This window comes from Rhinopithecus roxellana, chromosome 12 (assembly GCF_007565055.1).
Source record: "Rhinopithecus roxellana isolate Shanxi Qingling chromosome 12, ASM756505v1, whole genome shotgun sequence".
Classification (NCBI taxonomy): Eukaryota; Metazoa; Chordata; class Mammalia; order Primates; family Cercopithecidae; genus Rhinopithecus; species Rhinopithecus roxellana.
Window position 1 is genome coordinate 63,759,268 of NC_044560.1, and position 27,219 is coordinate 63,786,486.

Below are 27,219 nucleotides of genomic sequence, written 5' to 3' on the forward strand. Positions count from 1 at the left end.
TGCCAGCATCAAGCTTCCTGTACAATCTGCAGAAACATGAGCCAAATAAACCTCTTTTCTATATGAATTACCCAGTCTTGGGTATTCCTTTATAGGAATGCAAAACAGACTAACACAGAGGGCATGTTTTGTTTAAAAGGTAAAGCCTCTCCTCCTGGATGTTGCTATGACCTAATATATGCCAAATGCTGCCAGATCTTTCTATTTTTTCTTCAGAAGTTGGAAATCCATATTTTTTTTTTTTTGAGATGGAGTCTCACTCTGTCACCCAGGCTGGAGTGCAGTGGCACGATATGGGCTCACTGCAACCTCTGCCTTCCAGGTTCAAGCGATTCTCCTGCCTCAGCCTCCCGAGTAGCTGGGATTACAGGTGCCCGCCACCACACCTGGCTAATATTTTGTATTTTTAGTAGAGACAGGGTTTCACCATGTTAGCCAGGATGGTCTCAATCTCCCGACCTTGTGATCCACCCGCCTTGGCCTCCCAAAGTGCTGGGATTACAGGGGTGAACCGTGGTGCCCGGTCTGGAAATCCATAATTTTATGGAAATCTCCTAAATTTTAAGACTTGACAGACGATAGATTAAAAAATGAAACAAAACCAAAGACAGTGTGACCCACTATCTATGGTGCAAACAAACTACATTTGTGGGCTAGATTTTATACAGGTCACAGCAGTTTGAGACCTCTATTTTATGCTTTGTTAAGAGCTGGGCATATAAAGTTTAGAGAGATTCTAAGGAGCTTACAGTCATGTGGGGAAGAGGACAAGTAAACCAACAAATACAGTGATGTGTAATAAGTTCTATGATAATCAATGTTCATTTTGATGATTCTTCAACACTGAAAAATTCCACATCATCAAAGAAAGATAAAACTATATTTAGTATAATTTTCTTAAATAGCGAAATATTGTACTAACATATTTTGGAAATTTTTTTTAAAAGCAGGAATGTTGCTGGGCACAGTGACTCATGCCTGTAATCCCAGTAGTTTGGGAGGCCGAGGTGGGCAGATCACGAGGTCAGGAGATCAAGACCATCCTGGCCAACATGGTGAAACCACGTCTCTACTAAATATACAAAAATTAGCCGGGTGTGGTGGTGAGCACCTGTAATCCCAGCTACTTTGGAGACTGAGGCAGGAGAATTGCTTGAACCTGAAAGGTGGAGGTTGCAGTGAGCGCCTGGGGACACAGAGAGACTCTGTCTCAAAAAAAAAAAAAAAAAAAAAAAAAAAAAAAAAGCAGAAATGTGAAACAGGAATGTAAACAAAAAGAAACAGCATTTAAAGTGCCAGCAAAAAATCCAAACATCTCCTTTTCTGGACATTTCTATTAGTTTACTCTTCAAGATAATATTAATAATTTTTTTTCTAGTGATCTGGCAGGGAAAAATTGGTTGAAAAGGCTCTTTGGTTGTTGGAGGTAGGGTTCCAGGCTTTGACAACTTAGTGAGTCACAAGTGAGCTACGATGGAAATATGGTACTTTTTACCATAATGTATAATTTGTCGAAGATGTTTTTCCCTTGAATAAAACCAAAATACCAGGGTGCAAAACATAACCCTTGAAAACTTAAATGTAAATCCTGTTGATTCTAATTTCTGAGGTTCCCTGGACACATCTTTATCTTATCTAAGTTGTTGGGACAGGAAAGGTATAAAGGAGAAGAGGGTTCTAGGGAAAATGTGATTGACAGTCAACATTTCAGCTTTTCTGAATTCAATAATTCACATGCCTTAATTTCCTGCTTTCCTTGAGATATTTACCACCTATCCAATGCACACATACACACACACACACACAAAAACATACACTCAACAGGATGATTAGTAGTACTACAAACTCCTTTGACAATCTGTCTACATTTTTGTTTCTTTTTACTTAAAGCACACACAGAAATGTTGTTATTCTGGAAAATACTCAAATTTTCATTGTAATTACTAATTTATGTACGTACTAAAATTTGTTTACATATGGCCTACAAAAATATTTCAATTAATTGACAAAACAAATTTATTATTAATGTAAATTTGTGTGTTTACATGTGGTGAGTACATTTGTATAAGATTTCTAGGTTATTCAACTTGCAATATCTGTATCAGTCAAAGCAGTGCTGCAGAATATGGACAATACACTGAACTAAATATTACAATGGCATTCATCATCATAGGAATCTAACTCTCATCTGTTCCAGAAATACTTTCCATCAGCCATCTACAGCTAGACACTGAAAAGGTCACTGTTCTTCAAAAAGCTTCCGAGAATAAGTGAAATGTTTCAAAATTACCTCAGTATGATTGGTGCATACCATTCTGAATAGTATAATACTTCCTATGCCATACAAAGTTGGGAGCCATTTCTAGATACACAAATGTGAGCAGGCAGCCTAGGCACATGGTGAAACCCTGTCTCTGCCAAAAATACAAAAACTAACCCGGCCTGGTGGCACATGCCTGTGGTCCCAGCTTCTTTGTGGAGGCTAGTGTGGGAGGATCATTTGAGCCCAGGGAGGTAGAGGTTATGGTGAGCTGAGATGGCACCACTGCACTCCAGCCTGGGTGACACAGCAAGACCCCATCTCAAAAAAAAAAAAAAAAAAGAATGTGAGTAGGGAGGGCGGTGCTTCCCCAGAGGAAGTTCTAAGTTCTAGAAAGGAGTTTGAGGCGTCTTTTTTCTTTTTAACTAAAATTTAAAAATTAAGGCATCTTTTAAAAATAGAAACTTTTAAAAGACCATTATCTCCCCAAGAGTCATGAGCTATTTTGGTAGACCAGAGACTTTACAAAATTGTTTAGACTGCTGAGAGCTTCTCATACTTGCCTCCCAAGGTTTGAGTATTGTGGGTAATCGGTATAAAATGGATGGCACAGTGTTATAGCTGGGTTTGTGGCCGGTTGGATGAAAGTGAGAGGACCGAAGAAGTTGGAAGCTCAAAGTTTACTACATGCCACAAAAACAGACTTAGATATTATTATGTGTGAAATTATGTCCTCTTTAGTAAATTAAGGCCAAAGGAAATTTGTTGATAGGATGGGTAACAAAATTGAAATAAAACCCGAATGAATCCACCCAAACCTAATATAATGGGGCAGTGGAACAGTGGCACACAGGAAAAAAAACTGGATGGAATTTCCAAAAAAAAGGAGATGAACAGGTAAAAAAAAAAAAAAAAAAAAACAGATACATACTACCTATTATGTTCTGTGTAGGATATACTTAAGTGAAAGCTAGTTTTCCTGCAGGTTTAAAAATAAAATTGATAACTTGTCATAAATTTATTCTATAACCTCACCAAAGTTGGAAAATTATTCATCGTTTTCATTATTTTTCTGAGTAAAAGTGTATTTTCAGGGAAAAAGGAACAAGAATAAAATGTATTTGAGAGAAAATTTTGTGAATAGTCTGCGAAGAAATAGTATATAGTTAAAATTTCAGAATGCCATGCATATTAAGCATAGTCTATAAATCCTTATGTCCTAATTAGTTTTGTGTATTAACTTACAAATAGTTTTGTATATTCTTGTTTCCTTTCTGTGCGTATTTCTCCTTTGTTTCCACAATGATTTATTTCTCTGGGGAGGGAGTATGTTTACCATTTTCCAGCAGCACCTAGAGCACTGAATTGAGGAAAGCAGGTTTCTATGACTGCTGAATAATTGCCTTTATTATCCTTACATTTTGAAAAATATGTCAGCCTACAATTTTAGTAAAACCGCAAAATTAAAAATGAATATAGAAAATCATGTGCAAAGTTTCCCCTGACATTAAATTACCCTGTTGTGCCAAATGTAGCACAAATGGCTTTCTAACAGGGGTCCTATGCAAACAGTGGGTGATCACAGAACACATCAGCAGCAACACCAAGTCACACTGGTGATGTCAAGGACAATGTATTCTGAATTCCATTTTGTATTTCTTATGTGATATTGTGCCAGAACACAAATATATAGATGCAGATATATACATATACATGTGCATATATATTTTTTTACAGAATTTAAATAATTCATTCAAATAAATTATTTAAATGATTTAAAAATTCCTTTGTCAAACAGATTAATGGAACCTTGTTATTCAAAAGATAAATCATTTTATATGAAGTGACAAAGACTTCAAGGGCTAATAAAGGTTTTATGAGAGATAAACTTTTAATGAATTAATACTTTCTCATCGGCTTATTTTCTATATACATAAACATGTACACATATGCTTATGATGATGTTTATATCAACATTTCCTGGCTGATTTTTAAGGAAACAATATTTACAATATTTAAAATAAAGTGTTTGTACAGATTTTATTTTTAGCAGCTGAAGTATAATTCACCAAAGCAAAGGAGAAAGTTTAAATAATGGTGCTGTAAATGTTATTATTTGTGTAATGAGATAAAATAGACCTTTTTTTAATTTGCAATTTATATGAATCTAGTAATCATTAGTCCTGAACAATTTTACTCAGGTCATTCTCTGGCTTAAAATTTATTCTGCACTCAAGTCTTTTTGCTACATAGGTCTTAATCAGAAGATGTTTTGCTCTAGAAAATGATGGTGAACTAGTATTTATACAACAAGACCTTACGACCCTGGGAAAAATTTTAAGGATTTTTATAAGGATCAGTACACATTCTTCAGCTAAATTTTGGCATAGTTTCAATTTTAGACTCCACTGAAATTCAATTGGTTTATTTTATAATTAAAAACAAGAAAATCATAGTAACAAAAATATATAATGTATAGCACTCTTGTTTATATAGAAACATCCATAAAGAAAGAAACATGCTCTAACTTTTCTCATTACCCCAAAGGGAATTGCATCTTTAATCACACAAAGCACAACTGCTTTCTAATTTTGTTTAAAGTGTTTCAGTACTTACAAAAACCAGATCAGGTTATTGTAAATCTAGAGCAAATTAGAATCATTGGCCTCTGCTCAGCTCTATGCAAGGGTTCTATGTAAATCATAAATTTAATGGCATATTAAGACACACATCTGTTTCAGTTTTGTAGAAGTTAATAATCTAACTACAGAGTATTTAAACACTTCTCTCACTAACTGAAAAATTTAGACAAAGACAGACTTCCCTCAGTATATAAGGTATAATATTTTACTTCCAAATTTTGATAAGCTGTAAATATTCTTAAGGAAAGATAGTTTTCTAAATATTCAATTAGTATCTATTTTTGACCTTAAATAATTTCCTCCTGTACAGATATATTCAATATAAGCAAATAGGGCAGCATTATCATCTCAAATCTACACCTGCATAAAATATTTTGATTTATACATATATCAAGTTTAAAATCATTTTGCAACAGGGCATTGGAGAGAAAGTAAATATTGAATAATTATATGAAAATGTCAAAATTTGTTCTTTTAAATATTTTTCAGGTTCTTTATTTGATTACCCACAAATTTATTTTTAAATGATAAATGATAGTCTTCTTGGGATTCAGATTATTTGAAAATAATTCATATTCTTGGGTTCCTCAAACATTTACATTTCATAGCCAGCATTTTTACTCTGCTTTTCTCTAATTTTATTTTAACCAACTATAAAAATTGTTTTTATGTTATAACCATTACCGCTTTCCTTGACACGTCTCCTCATACATAGCAGTAACCCAGTATTATAATGAATTATTGTGTTTCAATTGTCATTAGATAATAAAAAAGAAATTAGCTTTTCTCGCTGTGTATTCTACATTGTTTGAACACTTAAAAATACATAGTTTGAATTTGAGCTATTAATTAGGGTAGTAAGGAGATAATACTAATTAAGTTGCCGTCATTATCGGGACAACTAAAGTTGCCGCTGTAATGAAGGGGGCACTCTTAATGCACTAATAATCCTCGATAGTTATATTGTAGATAGGTGATTTTGGTAACCAGGACAATTGACTAAGAGTGTGGATGGTACAGTGAAACACATTTCCATCACTAAAATAAAACCACTCAAAGAATACTTTACCCAGGTGATGGTTTAGCAACATCTTTTTAATGTATAATGACTGGATAGGTTATTTATGTGTTTGTATTTCTAACCTAAAACAAATTTTTTCCCCAAATTTTTCATTAAATATTACCTAACAAAACCTTATCATTACTGAATCCTTTCAGTACTCCTTTGAGATATGAATGACATTTTAATATGATTCTAAATTTGGATGCTAATTTGAAAGAAAACTGATTCTTTTGTATCACAAAAGCATATGCCTATTACATCATTGTTTGGTCTAGGATCTAAGTGATTGATTTCATAGTGACCTTAAGAATGCGTTGTAAAGAATGATACTATTCTATTATTTTATTAAGAAACTATGCTGATGGGAATTAGGTTTATAACACATTATTTTACTTTGCAAACTGCTATTCTACTTTCCAGATGCTCAGACATATTTATTTTTACTAAAATGTACATGACAAATAAAGGTCTTTAAAAAGTAAAGCAGCAGGCCGGGCGCGGTGGGTCAAGCCTGTAATCCCAGCACTTTGGGAGGCCGAGACGGGCGGATCACGAGGTCAGGAGATCAAGACCATCCTGGCTAACACGGTGAAATCCCGTCTCTACTAAAAATACAAAAAACTAGCCGGGCGAGGTGGCGGCGCCTGTAGTCCCAGCTACTCGGGAGGCTGAGGCAGGAGAATGGCGTAAACTCGGGAGGCGGAGCTTGCAGTGAGCCGAGATCCGGCCACTGCACTCCAACCTGGGCGACAGAGCGAGACTCTGTCTCAAAAAAAAAAAAAAAAAAAAAAGTAAAGCAGCAAAGTGGAGTAAAAGATCATAGTTATATGATTAGAGAACAAAATCATGAAAAATATTAGTAAGAGTTAATTTACAGATCAGAAGGATCAAGCAAAGTCAAAGTCAAACATCTCATGTTATACAATTTTATGCTATAAAAGATTTTCAGAAATGAAACAGGCCCAGTAGCTGTGGTCCATGGCTGTAATCTCAGCACTTTGGGAGGGCTGCTTGAACTGAGGCGTTCAAGACCAGCCTGGGCAACATAGGGAGACCCCGTCTCTAGAAAAAATAAAAAAAATTAGCCAGGTATGGTGACACTCATTTGTGGTCACAGCTACTTGGGAGATTGATGTGGGAAGATTGCTGGAGCCCAGGAGGTCAATGCTGCAGTGAGCCATGACTGTGCTACTGTACTCCAGCCTGAGCTGGAGTGAGACACTGTCTCAATAAATAAATAAATAAATAAATAAATACGTTTTTTGTGTCTAAAATATACTAAGGGATCATAGAGTATAAATACTTTATGCTGTATAATTATGAAAACTTTAATGTATGAAAACATTATAAGTGTTATACACACTTGAAACAATATGAAAACATTATAAGTATTATATAATTGTATATTTGATTGACTTTCTAAAATGCAGAGAGGGTGTATGTGAGTTTGTTTCCTGACTCTTAAAAGCCTTTGCAAGTTTTGCCATACTACGGTGAACTATGACATGAATAATCAAAGTCATATTCCCAGAGGCACTAAAAATTCAATTTGGACTATTCTGTGAAGTTGCTACTTGGTTATCTTTAAGGATTTAGATTTGATAGAGTTGCTTCTACTGTTAACCATCTCTTTGCTTTTGTTCTATACCTAAGCAATACATGATACTTTATCAAGAACTGCCCATTCAAAGAGTTATAATTTTAGATTACTCTTAGTTTACCTTCAACAATTTTAAAGAAAGTTTAAATAAATTTAATCTTCATCATTGACAGTGGTGGAGGTTTCTAGGCACTAAAAGGGATCAGGAGGTGTTTTATTTTTGTTTTGTTTTGTTTTTTTTGAGATAGAGTCTTGCTCTGTGGCCCAGTGCCCAGGCTGGAATGCAGTGGCACTATCTCAGCTCATTGCAACCTCTGCCCCCCAGGTTCAAGCAATTCTCCTGCCTCAGCCTCCTGAGTAGATGGGATTACAGGTGCCTGCCACTGTGCCTGGGTAATTTTTGTATTTTTAGTAGAGAATGGGTTTCACCATCTTGGCCAGGATGGTCTTGAACTCGTGACCTTGTGATCCACCTGCCTCAGCCTCCCAAAGTGCTGGGATTACGGGTGTGAGCCACCGCCGCAAGGCAGGAGGTGTTTTTTTAAACCGTGTACTGTTAATGAGAAAACATGATTATGAATATTTATGATGAACAAAATTATTATAATTTATAGACAGCTTTGTATAAAATGAGTGTTCTTTTGCTTACACTTTGTGGTCTGACAGAAGCATTGATAAAAGATCTGTAAGACCCAACTATAGAAAATTCTCAAGGTGCAGAGATTAATGAGAGTTACAGGAACAATCTACGAGAAAGAAAAACTTTGAGTTGTTTAAGACTCAGTGGATCCATAATTATAAGGAATATCTTTCTAAATTTGCTTACTTTTGAGTATCATAATGGTAATGCTATAAAAATTTCCTAAATCTTTATATACAATTATGCATATGTTAACACTTGCAGTGCACAGAAAAAGTCATGTTACCAGTTGAACTAGTGGATGCTTTTTTTAAAAAGTATTAATTACCAAATGATAGGTATTAATAATATATGTGATTATATACTTCTAAATTATACCATTAAACACAATATGCCTTAATTATATTTATATTATACTTTAAACTGTCATTACTTTTGGAGACTGCATCTCTACATTTTGGATAGGGTTTGGCCTTCTTGAACAAAATTTGCTAAGCTTATAGAGCAGGGAGAATAGCTGAAACCTTACTGGCTTTGCCAAATGCTTTCATATGTTTTTGCTCTTATGGAAAATGAGTTTTGATATCTTTTCAGCCTACATGCATGGCAAGGCAAAAATTGAAAACAAAGCTAGCAACTTTCAACAAGTTCTAGTTAAGTTTGGCATTCATGTATTGCTCTGATCTGCTCTAGAGCTTTAACATAGTTTATTTTCTAGAGTAGGAAAAACTAGTTTCAGCACCAAGCATCATTGACAAGTAATGATAAAGAAAATGGAACTGAGTTAGGTTTAGGATATAATCTGGCTAATTTTATTTCTATTTCTGAATTAGAAATGAGAGTCATTCCACATGTTTTTTTGTTTATTTTGAGAACTTTCACAAACTCTAATCACAGGCAACAATACACTCCCCATAATAGATACAACCTTCCCTCCTTAATAGTTTTTTATAACTGTGTTGCTCAAACTTAATGGCAGTTTTTGGCCTACTCTCAAGCCTCAATACCTCTTCCCTTCAACCCTGACCCTTTTAGAAGTGTCTTAGTTACAGCCATTTGCCAGAGTAGGGCAGTGAAAGTGATACTATGTTCTATTGGCTTACACTAATCACAATATTCTGCACCTATGTCCATTTTCATACTATTTCAGATTCTTTGTTACTCAAACTACTGTTATTCTTACGTATATTTTAACAAGTGCCTGATCACTTCCCTCTAAACAAAGATACTTAGATGATAAATCTCGGTTTAAAAATTAGCATAATTTCTGTACCAGAAATACATGAACCCATTGAATAAAATAATCTTCAGTTTCTTAAGGTTGCTTAAATTAAAAACATGAGTTTCTACAGTTGCAAAAAACATGTATAGTTAAAATGCTTGAAGCCCATCAATCTCTCTAACCACATAAGCTAATAAGTTCCTTCTGTTTTCTTTGAATGAAATCACCATGAGTGGTTATATGTTGATTTAACATAAAACAAATGGAAATGGGTGTTTCCTTTGTCCTTTGTAGAATTTATTTTAAAAAAACAATTAGCAACTATTATGAATAAGTCAATGATTTTGTCATTACTTAAAGAATATAGATTGAGTAATTAAATTGATTGGCTTGCAGGGAATGCATAACATACTCCAACTCTCCTTAACTTGCACATGTCTGTAGGTATTATCAAGCTTCTCATTTTGTTTCTTTTTCTACCATAACACCTGTATTGTTATAAATTATGTTATGAATTGTCAGAGAGTGCCAGGAAGATTATGTTTTTTGAATGTAGATATACTCTATGGTGTGTGTCTTTTACGTGTCCCTTTGTAATGGCAGGTTTGTGGCTAACAGCTTAATTTTGAATCTAGCAATATAATTAAACACTATTTAAATTCTTCTTTGTGGATATACAAAGAAGGTTGAAGGATTACCTCTAAAGAATAAAGATATAATTAAAAAATATTTAATATTTAAAACATTGTCTTACACAAGGAGTATTTTTATATGTAATTTTAAAACATAGCAAGTCTATTATATTTTTAGGAGAAAAGTGCGGAACCCTTTGAACTCTACAGTATACACATCCTATTGAAATAAGATTTGAAACTTGTATGGGGCATTTTTCTACTTTGTATAATTTTAATTCACTTTTGATAAATTTGTCCCCCTTCCAAGCATCCTCCTTTTTTGTGTCTCTTTAAGAATATAGTGAAGAGTGATTCACTTACGTCCTGAGCATCGAAGAATGTCAAATATATGATGCAGATAGATAATGGGTTTTTCCAGAGATTATTTCTGAAAGAGTTAAATAAATAAGTAAATGAGCCAACATATGGCCAGCTTAATTCAGGCAAAAATGTCTATTGATTACTTACTAAGCTCACTAAATAAAAACTTCAGCCTAAGTTCTGCTTCCCAAAAGAAAATAGGATTAGACTAATGTATGCACTCACTGGGGCTTCTTGTGAATGGTGCCCAGATGAGTGAAAACCTTCAAAGATGAACAAAAGTAAGGGCTAAAATATTTTGGTAAATGCAAGTTACTATTAGTTTGATATATTCTCTTTTGCAATCCTGAATGAAATAATTTTACATTCCTAAGGAGATCATAAAATTACCTCTGAGGTCTGAGAATTAGGTAGTTCTGTCTTCTTTTCAACGACTTGAAGTAGCCTGATTTAATTTTCCTAGGTAGATCTGTTGTATGTATGTATTTTGACATACGTAAAAACTTAGGTATGTTATAAGGTTTCGCACCAGCTTTGCATAAATATACTTTATCCAGACTAGTTTATATCCTGCCCGGTTAATATTTGAATTATGTAAGAAATTCCAGATGTAAGTGTGTATGTAGTTTAAAGCACCAATGTTCTAAGTTGCTCCTTTATCTTTTGAAATAGTGAGAGTATTAAAACATCAATACATCAGGTAGAAAAAATTAGATTATCAAGGGTTCTTTTTTAATCTGAGAATTACAATGAACCCACCAAAAGAACATGTTCTAGTTATTTGGACACATGTACATTTAACCTATGATTTCCTACAAGTCAAGAACAAACTTGACCAGTAGTTGGATTGGACTTACTTAGCACTACACCTATCTGGCTTTCTGACAAAATACTGATAGGTATTTAGGATCTTCGTGTCTTTTGAGCAATCTGCTGTTGACATATTAATAACATTGTTTGGAATGATTCCTGAAGTGTGATGCCTGCAACATTCCTGCAGCACCAAAGAGTACATACTGTTTCTGAAAGCAACGCAGCCCAAGTTTTACACTAGTTTCTAGATTTTAAATATTGGAGAATCTTTTTTTTTTTTTCTTGAAAACCAAGGTAATTACGCTTCTTTAATTGATAGCTGCATTCATTAGTACAATCAGTGATTTACAAATACATTTGAAAACATAGCTGCTTCCATCTCAGCAATTTTCTAATTAAAAAAAAAAAACGAAATGCACGTTTGAATTTTCTGGCATGCACAGGACACTTAACTGACTTTTAAACGTTTTTCCAGCGTGACTCGCCCTGTCCTGCTCTGTTCCTTTCAGTTTAGGTCCATCGTTGGCTCTGCCTGGCTGTTTGCTCACATTGCCAACGGAGAGGGGCAAGGAAGTGTGTTCGAGGACAAGAGCAAAGGCAGTTTCAATGTAAGGAAATGAGGGAAACAGACCTAACAGCACTATGACTATACTTGAGAGTAAAGAGCCTTGTAGTCTCCTTTCCTTCCTTTGCTTATCCTGGTGAGTTTAATCAAAAAACAAACAGAACACTCTTGTGAAATATAGTCAATAAAGTCAAAGTTTCGCTGGCTCTATGTAACTACAAAGAAAAAAATCATCGCAATTTAAAAAAATGTAACTTTCATTAACGAGTGCGCCGGAAATCTCAGGTATCAAAGACGCATTAACCCTGGAGCGTCCCCCGCGCGCCGCAGCCGGACGGAGGCAGCCGCGGCGAACAGACGTTCTTTCTCCTCCAAGCAGTTACACAAAAGGAGGGCTGCGGAAACTAAAAGTTTCGGGGCCTTCGGCTCGGTGCGTGGAGAAAACAGAAAACCTGGAGACTGGGTGGGTGAAAGACGCATCCCGGGAGCCTCTCCGAAGTCTAGGCCGGGAGTAAGCTTCTGGGCCTAGAGGGGAGGGGTCCCCGAGCCGCCGGCCACCCCCCTGCGCCTAGCCTTGAGCGCCGCGCTGCGCAGCGCTCTCCCAAATACTCTTCACCCCGCTCCAGAAATAAAATAAATGTTTTTAAAGTACATGTGTGTGCACAGGATGGAGAGCGCGCGCCGACGGAGCGCGCGGAGGACCCAGCGCGCAGTGAGTGGAGTTTTGGGATGGGCTAGGGGGTAGCGGTTGAACGGGTGTGTTGATGGGGGGACCTGGAGGTAGAGCCTGGGGACCTGGGGGTAGGGGGAGCGCGAGCAGAAGGGGAGGGGAGAAAAGGGGAGGGGCGCGAGCTGGCGCAGGCCGCCTCCGGGGCGCGTTCCACGGCCGTGCGCGCGCGTCCCTCGCCGCCGCCGCCGCCGCCGCCGCCGCCCGGACAGCCCTGCGGCCGCCCCGCCGGCGGAGCCGGGGCCGGCCTGGTCCTCGGGCGGCTGCTCGGCCGCCGCCACCGCCGTCCTAACGGCTCGAACCCGTAAGTATCCCCTTTCGCTCCCCCTCCCCGCCGCTCGGGCGCACGGCAGCAGCAGCTGCTCAAATGGAGTGGAAAATGGCCATTGGGCGGCAATGAGTTATAGATTATCTGCTCCACGTTTTGTACTTAGCTGCCTGTAATCTTTTGAGTTTGCCCGAGCCCCTTGGTGGAAAAATCAGGAGGGAGAGATTTGTCTTTTGCCGCTGTACACGCTAGTATGTTTATATGATTAGCCCAACTGGCGGGGAGGGCGGATTTGGGGGAAGGAGGAGGAGGAGGAGGCTGGAGGTGACTCCAGTTCAGACCTCGCGGAGAGTCTGTGTCAGGACTTCGCATTCCCCCGTCTCTCCCTCTCTGCCTCTCTCTCCCTCTCGCTCCCTCTCACTCTCTCTCCGCTCACACACACGCAGAGGTGCTGGAGCGAAATCGGGAGCTTACCAGAGAATTCCTTGGGATTGTCGGGGGCATCTCCCCTCAGTTGCTGTGCGTGGCGTGGCTCCTCCTGGCTCCTCCTTGCTTCCCCGAGCCCGAGTCTGCGCCGCCAGTTTTGCTTGGGCCAGTGGCCACCGCTCAGCCCCGGCCGGGAGATACGAAATGTGAGGAGGGGTCGCCGCGCCTCCCCCCACAGGCCGCAGGTCGGCGCGAGGGATGCAAGTCCGGCCGGGCATTCTGGGGGCTGAGGGGCCTCGCCTGACAAACTGAGTTGGCCTCGCGCCGCCGGCGCCCGCCCGCCAGCCGCTTCGAAGGAACTCCCAAATCTGCGCACCTCTGTCAGGCTTTTGCCTCCACCACCCCTTTCGCTTTGATTCCCGATTTTTTTTTTTTCCTAAGGGAGCGTGCGGTCTGGGGGTGTGTGCGTGTGTGTGAAAGACCTCTCTCGAAGAGCGGCGTATGGGAAACTGCGGGAAAATGTTGACTTAACCCCAGGAGCCGCCCGGCGCTGGCTGCTCGGCTGGAGGCGGCGGCGGCCGAGCAGGAGGACGCGCCGAGCCGCGGCGCAGTGTCCAGCCGGGGAGCCGCGGCGTTGCCTCCCGTGCGGACTCCGCGGCGGACGACCCGCTAGCGGCCGGCCTCGGCCCTCTCCGGCCGGGGTCGCCGCTGCCCTCCGCGCCTGTTTCCGCGCGGCCCCCGGGCCTGACGACCCTCCCCTGGGGCGCGCTCGCAGACGGAGGTAAGAGCCGCAGGAGCGAACAATGTGCCTCTGTGCCTGGCTTCGGAGACCTGTTTGCTTTGCGCCTCCGGTCCGGGGGTGGATGCCGGAGGCAGAGGGAGCCGCGGGTTAGTGGGTCTCGGCTGTTTGTTTATGTTCGTCCGGGCCAGGGGGAGACCCGCGCTTGCTCGGGCCGCTCGCTCCCTGCCCCCCAACCTCCTCTCGGAAATCGATCCGTCGAACTCTCAGTCCGGTCTAGCCGGCTTCTCCTTTTCTCGTGGAGCTACTGTAACGCTCTTCAGGCATCAGTCTAGTTGTTGGGGGCGCTGGCAAGGGGGGTTAGGATGCGGCTCCGGTAGCCATGCATTTTTAAATTTCATAAAAGCCTGGCATCGGAAGGTTCCGCCGCCCGTCCTTTCACTGGTGGGCTGGGGAGGAGGACTGTGAAGCGCGCCCTCGACCGGGCTTATTTGCTCCGGGTGCTGGGGCCTGGGGCCAAGCCAGTGCCCCGCTCGCCTGCCCTCCTGTCCCGGGCTGTAAGTGCAGCCGGGACGCTGAGCGGCTGGAGCGAGTTCGGGGGAAGTGGACGGTGGGGCAGGGCTTGGACGAGTTTTTAAGTTTTTACGGGTTGCTGTTTCTTCTCTTCGGTAGTTAGGTGGTGTGGAGAGGCGAGGATGACAGCAAAGCGCAGCCAGATGTGGTCGGGCCGCCGCCGGGGCTTTCTACGATTGGGAGCGGCTGGGCTGCTGCTGCCAGGGCGGCCTCGTGGGGCGGGAGGGTGCAGGGGCCGGGGGCCCGGCGGGCCACGGGGAGGGCAGAGAGCCTCCCGGACCCGCAGTGAGAGGGCAGCAGCGGGCCGCGTTGGGCCTGCGGGAGAAGTTACGGGGTGTATGCTGCTGGAGTGGCTGTGGGGCAGGGAGCCTCGGGAGCCTGGTTTGTAGGATGGGGGTGCCATTGGGGAGTGGCAGCTAGAGAAAGGCGTGGGAGGAGCGCGAGGGAAGGGGAGACCCCCTCGCTGTCCGAGCGTGGGCTCCTTGATTGCCTGGGGCGACCCTCAGGCAGAGCGGGGAGGGCGAGCCAAACCATGGAAGCGCCCCAGCAGTGTGGAGGCGCGCCTGCGAGACTTCTGCGCTTGGGACCCGTAAAGTTTGTTCCTTTCGCCAAACTGTGGGGTTGGGGTGAGGAGAAATCGCTGGAAGCTTCACTTAATGCTAAAGTGTTGCGGAGTGGAGGCTTCCCCGCCCCCCCCCGGAATCCTCTGTTCACTCTGCTCTCAAAGTATAGTTGGAGGGACAAGTCCTGCGGTATCTACCATAGCCTTTCTCTTTTTAGGGACTCCTCCCCCTCATCTTTTTCCCCTCTCCCCGCCCCCCATTCCGTTCTTCCTGATACAAACTGTTGTCTCAGATTCAGACCGAGGAAATGTTTTCCTCCTGTTTCTTGAAAGGTGTCAGGCTGCTTAGCAGCTTCTCCCAGGCAGCCTGGGAGCGTCTGAGCCGCAGCTACCAACCATATGGTTCCCGTTACAAAGGCCAGGTTCTAAGGCGCTCTCTTCCCCACCCCGCCCTCAATTCTGTGATTTTATTCTGCATTCTCTCAGTACGTGCACTTCTCTTCCCCTTTCCAGAGGCACAGATTTAACGGACGTGGTTGATTCATTCATTTCCCTGTCACTATGTTTGGAACGGGTCCCACCGAGTTTGCTCTTTGCTCAACGAAGTTGCACAACTAAGAAAGTCACATCCTTTGGTAAATAATTACCTGTTGGGATGTCTCTTGCTAAGTTAGGTTTAATCTTGGGCAAACCTTAGAAGATAGCAATGTGCATCCATAGCAGAAAAATAGAATAGTTTTGGTACTCATCTGTGGCAACATTCCAACTTGTGATGGGACTGTTTTGACCTAAGTAAGGGTACTTTGTAACTTTAAATTTTGTATCTTTGTAATGCTTGAGAAACCCTTTAACAGCAAATTTACTTCTGTCCAGGTGTGTTATATGGGACTTTTTGTTGTCTCTCCCTCCACCCTTCCGTAAATTTATGCATAATAGAAAGAATACTACAGAACAAATGTTCTGTTGTTTAGTTTCTTCAGACATTCTGATTCTCTCCTTTTGTTGTTTGCCTCTAAAAGAGGTGCCATTTCACATCATTCTGCACAAATTGTTTGAATTAATGCAAGTGTGAATTCTTACCGTTTGAAGGGGACTATTAGCATATCAAAGGTTTCTTAGCTTTAGCTCAATTGAGAAAACTTCAAGCCCGTCTTCCTTCTGCTTCCAAGTGGAGGCCCAAAGGGCAATGAGAATTGTAAAGGGTGAAAATAGGGAGGTGGATTCAGGCTGTGTTTCTGAACTTTTACTGTTTTGTAATTATGTGAGCCAAAAACATTGTCTATTGCTGTGGAGCCCTTGCAAATGGCAAGACAATTATTTTCTATTGAAAAATGGTTTGTTCCTAGAAAAAGAGTGACCTTTTGTTTTATGATAGTCACTGTTGCCTGTCTTTTGGGGTCCCTTCAGTGTAAGAGAGTGAGAAAGTCTTTCCTTCTAACTTAATGCTTTTTTAGAAACTACACTGTTTTATTAGTAAAATTAAAAGGGGATTTAATTAGTTTTTAATTACTCTCTAAAACAATAGAAATTTTGTGATTAAAAGACTCATTTGTACACGTAGGAAACCGCTTTTTTATGTGCTAAATTAATAGGGAAAAAGTCAGTGGAAGATGTTGAAAATTAAAACCTCAAATGAACTTGACACAACTTCTGTTGCAAATAGAAGCTTGGAAAAGTTTTTTTTAAAGTGAAGATTCAATTTTTTGTGAATTCTACTTAAATAGAGATAATTCTGTTTAAATATTGTTTTGTTTCAAAATGTTTGTATCTTGTCAAACAGTAAACTCTAGTATTCAGTTGGTTTATTTTAAAAACTGTAGTTTATTTGTTTTTGTATTTTTATGTTTACAGAGAGATATGTTCTCTGAATTTCTTTTAACAACTCAGTATCCATGAATGAAAAAAACAAGAACAAGTGCTTGGATCATTTTAGTTAGTTATCAAGTGCAGATGGGCCAAGGGGGAACTTTTATCTTCAATTTCTTGGGAAGAAGTAGTTTTATTTATTTGACTTAAGAATTTACAAAAAAACTTAGTTCTAAGATGGAAATGAATTTCAAGGGAGGTTTTTTGGGAGATATAAGCTCATACTTTTTATAGTTTTACCTTAGTTGGTTGGTTGCTTTTGAATATGAATGATAACCTTTCATTTACTAATGTTCAAACTCCTTGCTTTTAACAGTGAAAATGAATTCCAATATAACAATTTCAGAGGGGAAAAACTATCATTAATTGCCTAGCATTTTTTAGCTTCAGTGTAATAGGATGATACTTTTTCTTTGGATTACAATTAGGTTTTTTTTTTTTGCCATTGAGATTGTGTATCATTATATCATTACCCTGAAATTATTTTATGGTAGTTTATCTGATGCCTTCACTTGTCTAGGAAGTACTTTAGTGGTAAAAAAAAAAAAAAAAAAAAAAAAAAAGCCACATTGATGTAATTGCTATTATTGCACTTAAGTTGCTGTTAACTAGTCTGCTTTGAATGCAGAGTGTTATAAAGAAAACATTATCCTTTAGAGCTATTAGTGATAATCTAAAAATTGTCTTGAAAACATTGCTCTTCATTTTATATGAGGGTGATCTTGAATTCAGTAAATCTCTAAAGGTGCAAAATGTAGTGAAAAGATTTTTCAACATTTAGATGACAAAATTGGACTACTTAGGGAAAAATTAATGTGTTGAAGAAGCACTTCAGCTGCCATTTTCAATCACTGGGTTACTATGTGTTGGCAACAGAAAACGAATATAGAAATGGAGATAGCTCTGGGAGCAGGTAGTTGGGGAAATCAGAATATTGAATCATGTGGGGTAGAACAAACCAATTACTTCAAGTTTTGACTTGAGAATTTCCAATAAGTATAATTTTTTCCAGGCTTTTGCCTCTCTGCTTTATTAATGGACTAACATCAAAGCAGGCAACAAAACTTCCAAATGTTATAAAAACCAATGTAAATATGCAGATCTCACATGCAGTAATACAAGTCTCAATTTAAGACAAGCAGTTGAGGTTTTTATTGCTGCAATTTTCACAATCAGCAGAAACATTAACACCAGGCTTCTGGGTGTTTCCTTTTTTGAAATGAGCTGGAAGAGAGCTTTAAAACTAAGGTTTACTTAGGGTTAATCTTTATTTGATCATTATTGAAGCTTTCTGTGTTTCATTAAATTTAAAATAGCGTTTTAGTATCTTAATATAAGAATATGTGAATTGAGATTGAGATGTCATGAAGGTCAAGAGGTAACTAGAAATCTACAAACCATAGTAATAAAATGTTATTGCTTTATTTTCTATCAAAATATTTATTTGACCTCACTTTTGTGAATAAATAATTCAAATAACACTCAGTTTATTGACAGGTGTAGGTGGAATGAAGAGAGCATTACAATGTATTCTAAGATGTAGGTTAAACATACTTGTACCTACCTAAGAGAAATCTGTTTTCATTTTAACGAGAATCCATACCACTTGCCCAGTGCTGACATTTAAGAACATAGATGAGGGTTACTTAGATTAGGAATGGAAGATAGCTTTGGAAATGGAGGAATTTAGTTTCACATAAGATGCTATTTTTACAAAACTTTCTTCAAAGACTAGCACTTTTGCCTCTTACTGTTTGACCGTATCTGATTTTGAGTCTTGAAGGGAGAGATGCACATTTGATGCCTGTCTGCTTTTCTGCAGAAAAGATTTATGTAAAAAATAAGTGCAATTATTTTCAAAGTAATATATTTTGCAAATAAAATGCATCATTACAAAAAATGGTTCCTCAAGATTATTTGCAAAAACGCCTAGCTAAAAATGATGCAAATTGATAGATTTCAATAAAGCATTAAAAATAGCAAGTTTAGCTACTAGACCTGAAAAGGAGTTGAAGTTCTGTGAATGTGTTGGTCATATCAGTTCCTATGGGTTAAATATTAGTTAATGTAACCTAAATGGATAACTTTTGTTGCTGTTTTTTAACGAAGATTAAAACATTTCTATTTCCAAGGTAGATTAAAATCATAGGCTAGTTTTCTTTTGTCTTACATAAGACTAATTATTCTATAGCCCCACCCAAATATTCATCTCTTCAAATAATCCTTGATTGAAAGGTGAAAGGTTGAAAAGTATTTAATCACTCAGATTATTGTAATTAGGCTTGATGCTATCACAAAAATAAATTGAGACTATTCTCTAAAATCTTTTTGCTACTTAAGATGCTCTCAAAGATTGGCCAGGTAGTGATCATATTTTTTTAATGCTTTAAGAAAAAGCTTAAGGAAATAGTTTCTTTAACACAGAGATGAATAGTTGATTACCGGAATTAGGGAATTATAATCCTTGACCTAATGTGAGAACTTCTAAAGGAGTAACAAGGGTCTGTCAACTCTAAATTTTACTCAGGACTTTAATCTGGTATTTTGAGTTTAGTATATAGATTTTGTTAAGCATGTTAAGTATGGAAAATTTCTTAAATGTTTTGATTGTTTCAATGTAAGCATTTTTTTTTTTCTTTTGTGAGTCACGGTGTCATGAGAAAAGGGAGATCCTAATACAAAATATTAAAAATTTTTTTCCTGAGATTATATATCTGCTGCATTAAGTAGGCAATAATTTATAGATACTTTTTGAAATATTCTTATCCAACATTTTTTAAAAGCTTATTTTATTTTATTTTTTTATAAAAAACCTCTTATATTTGACAAATAAACATTATCTAAAAGAAAAAAAATGTAGATTAAGGGAACCAAGCGCTTAATACCTGCAAGTAAAGTGCAGCTTATAGCAATGTACTATTGATTGCTTCAGAAGCAGAAAGCAAGTTTAAATACAATTTGTTTCACTACAACGAAAATGCAGTTTTATGAAGTAATATAGTTTGTCTTCATAGATGATTTTATGCATTGTCTGGTAGTAAGTAAAATCTCATCACACTTACATAAATTTGTTCAATTACTAGAATGACTGAAAGTAAAAAAATCAACTTAGGTTGAAAAACAGCAGAAATTAGATTTCCTTGGTTTATAGGAACTTGCCAGTAGTGTCCACATTGCTTGATAATATGAAAAGTTACCATGTTCACAGTGTAAGGATATTGGCACCTGTTTTAATGTGCATACGTTTGTTTTCTTGGTGACTTGTTAGATGAAGAGTTTTTTCTTTCTGCTTTTCATTTTTGTTTTGTTTTTATGAAAGCTATTGCATGACATACAGGAAACTATTTCCACTGGCATATTCTCATTTATTTTGGAGGTTTGTTTTTAAGTAGTTGCTTTTCCATATTCTTTGGATTTATAATCAGTTGATATTTTAGATTAGTGAAATATCAAGTGTAATTTTAAGAATCAAAAGAAACCTACTCCATTATAAGATATAAATAGGTTATCACCAATGAAAATGCATTTTGGCAATTCTTATTACTGACTCTAGAATTACATTGAATTCTAAATACCAAATTCTTGTAGCAATAAAGTAGCATGGGATTCATCGTAGCAGATAGCTGGGCACCTGTTTTATTACCACCTTGATTAATTCTGACACCCTGATTTACCGAAGTGCAGGAACAAGCACAACCGCTACTCAAAGCCACCCGGCTGTTTTTAGGTCATGAAGTCAACTTCCTGGAATTTCTAGGGAAAATAGTTGAAAGGGGAGGACAAATGTCACTTTAAATAGAGATGTTTAAATCAGATTTCTGCCTGAGGGTAAAATTTAGGTCTGTTTTAGCCCGGATGTAATGTCTCCCTCTACAGAGCACAGCATTAATCACGACCTGACAAGAAAACGTATGCTGAGCAAAACGGGGCCCCTGTTGGTTTTGTCATTGATTTTTTTCCAATCTGTGAGGAGTACATTATAATCATTACAATTCAAACACAGGGATTACACCTTAATCTTTGAATTTCAGGGTTGAAATTAGTTATCTTAAAAGAAGCCTATTTAAGACTGAAAAGTCTTTGGAGGACTTTTTTTGGGGTAGATTTAATACTTTAATAAAACCAGAAATATATGGTTAAAAATTGGGTAGGTTAAGCAGATGTTAACTTCCTGAAATATGTGACCAAGTCTTAATGCTGTTTTAAAACGTGTTAAGTAACATTTCCATTTTTTAAAAAAATCTGATAGAAAAAAAGAAATGGAGATAAAAATGAAGTATTAGTTCTTGGCTATGAGAGATGGGAGAAGTTGAAAAGAAGGTTAACTTTAGACTTAGCATCAATTCAAACACATGTTAATTTGTTAGAACAAAACTAGATGCAACCCTGTCTTTTTTTCTGGATGAATAACAAAAATCTTCAGCCCTCATACTAGCGAAGAAGAATGCACCACGAGATTCCTAATAAAAATGGGCTTAATTTTGCTATTTTCAATTATTAGGTAATACTCATTAACCTGTTTCTTGGCCACACATATGTACATACATAAACACACAATTTATATTCTGTTCTTTTGTATATATCAATACTTGTTAGTTATTGGCTAAAAATTAGGAAGTTTAAAATGTAAAATACGTATGATTAAGGTTTCTCTTTTAAAACTGATTTTGAAAATGGTATGAATATCTGTTTTGCTGTCAGGTATATCTCCTGCATGTGGACTGAGAAATGCTTCTACTATCCATACTTTGCCTCCTTTTGTAGGTATTTTAACATCAGTCCACACCTCAAACTAGTTATTGCTCTGGATTTAGATGACAGAATAATCTAACCTCAATTACTGTCAAAAATGGCACTTGACTGCTGGGGTGGGTTAGGTGACCTTGTTTTGACTAATGCTTTCTCTTGAAGATGATAGTAAATGGTGTCTATTTATAGAGCGAACAATAGAGAATTCTGTTTTCTCCATGAAGTAAGTTCTAATTCTATTCATTTATTCTTAACGTTCTAAGTACTATGACAGTAGTTCTCCATATAATGGGCAAACCATTACAATATTTTAGGTAAAATTTTTAGTTGATACAGTATTTCTGTTTTATGCAGACCGCATTTACTTAATCAGTTTTCAACTTCAATTTACATAAAAAATCATGTTGAAAATGAATTTCCCTGTGTCTTTACTTTGAAGCAAAGTATTTCTATGTGGAATTATTATTTGTTTATTAAACTGGTACCATCCATATGGAAATTTTATTCCTCTGCATTAAAAGCCTACCATTTTATAGTGTTTGCTACTGTGGTTATTGATTAGAAATTACAGAACACATTTGTTACGTACCATTTTCTCTACTCATCTTTGTGTTCTTAATGTCAGGATACTTATGGTGTATTTTAGTTCTTACAATTCATGACTTTCCTATGGTTAAAATCTAAGACATTTTCGGAAACATTAATTTTGATAATATTGTATGCTTATGTGTTTTTGTCCTAGTAATTGTGCATATGTTTTTAGTTTGATGAAGGCTTGATGTGTTAAATGACAGAAGATATACTGAAGATTCATGTACTGAAAATAATATATCTTGCCATTATTAAAGAGATGAGCATAATTCTAAAACACTTCACTTTGCCTCATATGCATCAACAAATAAAAATTGCACTAAAATTATAATGTCCTGGACATGTTCACTTTTACTAAGGACCTTTAACTTTTTTGTGCTTTTCAGAGTTGTGTCTGTTACCAAGAAGATAATGTTTGAATATTAGGTGCTTCCTCTTGATAGTTCAATAGATGAATAATAGGAGTGTTCTCCCACTTTGCTTTTTCTGCTGCAAGTGCTATGATACCCATAGCTTGCACGGAAATGACTTTTCATATTGTTACAGGTTTTAAACTAGATCTACAACCTGAATATCTTAAAAATATACATGAAACAAAATTTGATTACTTTTTCTTAAGCAGAAAACCCCACAAAAAACACTGCTGATTTGCTGTTGCTGTTCCTCTTACCTCATTTGTTTCATTGGGAAAAGATGTAACTGATACCTCAATGTGATATTTCTGTATGTTTTAGCATATCTTATAATTTTCATTTGTTCAATAAGAACCTTAGTTTTAAAAAGTTCACTTTTGATAAGCCTGTCAGTTCATTTTTAAGTAAGTCAAACTGGCTTTGCCTCAGATTTCTAGTCAGTATTTACATGTTATCAAGGTGGTGTATGTATGTTGGAACGGAGACATTTTGAGGGAGGGGGCATCAGCATTCTGCAGTAACACATTTTATATAACACATTGTCCCTGAGACTTAGAAACTGTTCTTAACTTTCTGATTTTTGCTCCTTTGGCAGAGATACATCACATCATATCTCTGTATACTTGTGGAAAGGAATATGGCAGAAGAGCACGTTGTGTAAACAGAAGTCTAAAACAAATTCTGAAAACATATTACAGAAGGGTAAAGAGCATTTTGCAACCCAGATCCGTTTTTCCTTTTTTTTTATTGAAATGAAAATAGATTTTTCATAAATACTCTCCAAGTGTAAATTTTAGAATTATTCAGAATAAGAAGAAAGTATCACTGCATTCATTTAAAATTGATCCTTTATCTTTCATTTTAAATTGATCCTAAGATGCTACCTTTGTTTGTGTTCAGAAAATGAATCAGATAAATGGGCTGGGCAGCTTTTTTTTTTTTGGAGTGCTCTGTCATTTCAGGCTGGTGCTGTGTAAGTGAGGTAATGTTTTCTTTTTCCTTGAAATACACTGTATGAGTAGCTCTTGGGTGACTTTGTGAAAAGTTTATGTATCCTGTCTGCTGAAGTTGCCATCTTAACCAGGATGGAGGGCAATAATAATCATGTGGAACCACAGATTTTCAAGAGCAATTATTTTAATCAGGTAATTGGTAAGGAAGAGAGAAAAATGCTGGATAGTAGAGTAGTATTTCTATAAAATTGTGACCTCTGCATTTTTACTAAGGCAACTGCCTTCATGTTTCAAATATTTTTGCTAACCCTTGTTATTACCTGCAGAGGGAGCTTTTATATGCAATAAAATAATCAAAGCAGTATAAATTGACAGTTTGCTTTTGAAAGTTATATTTTATTAAAATATTTTTTATTTTTGTTTGAAAAATTGTTCTAAGGAAAGTAAGGCATTTTGAGATTAGCCAAATTATAGTGCAGTTTAATGTACTAAATGCCTTGTGTTTATCATTTCCTTTATTCACAGATTACAAATGTGCCTTTTTATATTTTTGATTAAAAATAAAGTAAAGATATCAGATCCATTTTGAGATTACAGTTTTTTATTTATGATTGTCTAAAGCTTAGGGAGAATGACTGCAGAACTCTCTCGTTTAAATGTATAGTAGTTGTTACAGGAGAGATCCCAGCTTTTTAGGTAATTTTCCAGATATGTAACATACTATTAAATGAGCACTAAACATATCACAGTGTATTGTATTCCTCTACATTTAATTAACAGACCAGATTAGATCAGTTGCATATGTGCTTTTCTAAACACAAAAACGATCGCCTTGGCTTAATGACTTTTACTTGCAATAATGGACATTAGTTCAATGACACTAAAACATGGAAACAACTAATAAGGACCTACTATTACATGATTTAGAAAACTGCTGACCAACTTGGGAAAAAAATGAATGCAGGCAGAATAGATGGTACTTGATTGAAACCTGCCTGAATTCTGTTTATGACTCTGTGCCAGCTGAATTTCTAAGGAATTTTAAGCCAGATACTTAGAAGTACTTGACAGTTTTTCATTCGGGTCTTTAGGTAAGCAGGGCAATAAGCTTTTAGGGGCATTTACATCTTTTTTAGTGAGTAGAATTTTTCATATTGCCTGCATACACTTATTTGTGCCAGAAAATTTAAGGATAGGATATTATATTAAATTTTATTAAATCAATTCTAGTCTTTTCATTTTTCCGTTTTGGTATAGTAACATTATTTTAGAATTTGCTCGTCGGTTGGTAAAAAATAGAAAGGTTATCCATTATGTATCTTTGGAAAGAGATGTAATAGTTCATTTCTCTTATTTTATCAAGTAATAATGCGACAAAAATATTTATTTTGCATTTTAAAAAGCTTTGTTTCTTAATGAAATTCCTTGTTTTGGATTTATTATTTTAGTAGCTAACCTTTCCTAATGTGAAACATCGGATTGTTTCTCTGACAGAATAATCCTCTACGTAAGGAAACTTGTTTAATAAAGAGATTTATGGTACTGATATGGGCTTTTTTATAAGTATTATTCTCTCAGCGTGGCCCCGTATTATCTTAACAAATGTGTGTCACATTTACGCAGAGCATTTTTGTAATGGGGTAAGAATATTAGCAACAGCAATTGTATTTCAGTAGGATTAAGATGGTATGTTTTACAAAAGTGTACAAATGCTTCTTTTCCGTAGAATTATGATAGATACCCTTTTCTGCCAAATTTATGTCATTGTCTTAAATAATATGATAAAAAGATATTTCTTATCATAGTTTGTTTTTAATATAATAGGCACTGCAAAGTGGGATCTGATGTTATAGTTCATTACCTTTTTCCCCCCTAATACCACAATCTCCTTCACAGTGAGGTAAGGGTTACTGGAGAATTCATTCCAGGAAAATGGTTATATGAGGCACAGTAACTGTCACAGAGTGCATAACTTCTGTGAGGTTATTGGAAAGGCGCAGCTAGGGTAAGTTCTACCTGTTTTGTCTTAAATTTGAAGGTAGACTACTGAGTGATTTTTAAAATAGTGAAATCTGAATCCATTGAAAAGAAATTGTACTGAAAAGTTAATCAGATTAATTGTTCTCATAAAAGTATTATTGGTATTAGAGATGTTTATGACAATGAAATTAATTGGTAACTGATTTTCAGTTTAAAGTAACCATGACCTTGGTAAATTGTCAAAGAAAATTTTATCAAATATTCTTGAATTAATAATAAAAACGAATATGAATTTATGATAAAACATTCTCTGCTCCTTTGTATATATATTATTTAAGCATAGATGTGTATGTATTAATTGTTCTTGCATCTTTGTGAGCAGACTGGTTTTTAAAATAAACTATTATGAATAGTATGTATTACGAAGAGTAGTCCTCCAAGTGAGAGTATTATGTATTAACAGGATAGAATTGAAATAATATTTTAAATATAAATTTTATAAGAATAGGAGTCAAATATTTGAACATGTTAAACATTTTAAATGGAAGTTACCAAAGAATATAGTAAACCCTAAAAAAGATTTGAAAATTTGTATGTGTGTATGAAGTCTAGAATGCAAAATTATAAACCTGCATGTTTTAATAACTGTATTGGAAAAAATTATTTTAAGTTGCCCTTATTATTCCCAGGATTTAGAAATTAATATTTTTATTTTAGGAACAAAAATAACATTAGTGTCTTTTTGCTTGTTGTGTGTTTCAAAGCCATTTCTTTTGCCTATTTAATAGATTTTCTCAAATCGAAATCTAACAAAGATATAAAAATAATACTTTTTATTATCGACACTGTATGTAGGATTTTGTGGTGTTCACATAATGTTATTAATTCAAAGCTGCGCTAAAGAGAAAATGTTAAAATCTTAGAATGTAAAATTTGTTATTTTAAAATGAGAATAAATTATAAAATTTCGTACATTTTCTTCAAAAATTTAAACACAATAGCATTACCTTTATATAAAAATAAACACAACATCTAAAGAAATACCTAAAATTCAGAACAAAAATACTCATGCTTTTTACTCAAGGGTTAACATTGTTTCTAATATTTGTGTGTTATACATTTTAATAGGAATATGATTGCTAAAACTATTTTTTTTGAGATGCATGTTTAAGAAGGGGAAAAACCCATTTGTTAAAATTACTTAATCACTGAGTTTTTATGTCACGGTTTAAAAAATTTATTAATTTTTAGTGCTGTTTAAATCAGATTGTTGATTTAAAAGATACTGTTACTTTGACCAAACTTAAGTCAAAGCAGAAAGGTAGTTGTTAATACTCATGTCAGAGGCCTTAACTAAAAAGTCAGCTATGCTCAAGGAAAGGACTTAGTCCAACATTTTACTGTTTGACAGAGCATTGTGCTGTGTTATCTCTTAGTAGTAGTTAGCGGCCCACAATAGCTTTGGCTAATGCAAAAATACCTGTACTTTTGAAAGTATTTGAATTTCACGTCGAGAAAATCTTTGTTTGATCTCCTTGCTGTATGGGATTCAGATAACAACTGTAACACAGT

At 36.8% G+C, this 27,219-nt stretch overlaps 1 protein-coding gene across 18 annotated transcripts in view; it reads left to right on the forward strand.

Annotated features, from left to right (window-relative positions):
• Positions 1-27,219, forward strand: part of ADGRL2 (adhesion G protein-coupled receptor L2) — a 235,503-nt gene that overhangs the window by 26,437 nt on the left and 181,847 nt on the right. For 4 of the 18 annotated variants that reach the window (XM_010380434.2, XM_010380436.2, XM_010380435.2 and 1 more), the window contains exon 1: positions 13,197-14,002. The exons of 1 other annotated variant lie outside the window; for it this stretch is intronic. The gene's annotated coding sequence lies outside the window, so the exon portion shown is untranslated. Of the gene's footprint in view, positions 1-12,147; positions 12,264-12,495; positions 12,513-12,687; positions 12,832-13,195; positions 14,003-27,219 lie in introns of those variants that run through there. 13 more of the 18 variants (XM_030912820.1, XM_010380432.2, XR_004052016.1 and 10 more) reach the window with 10 other exon arrangements.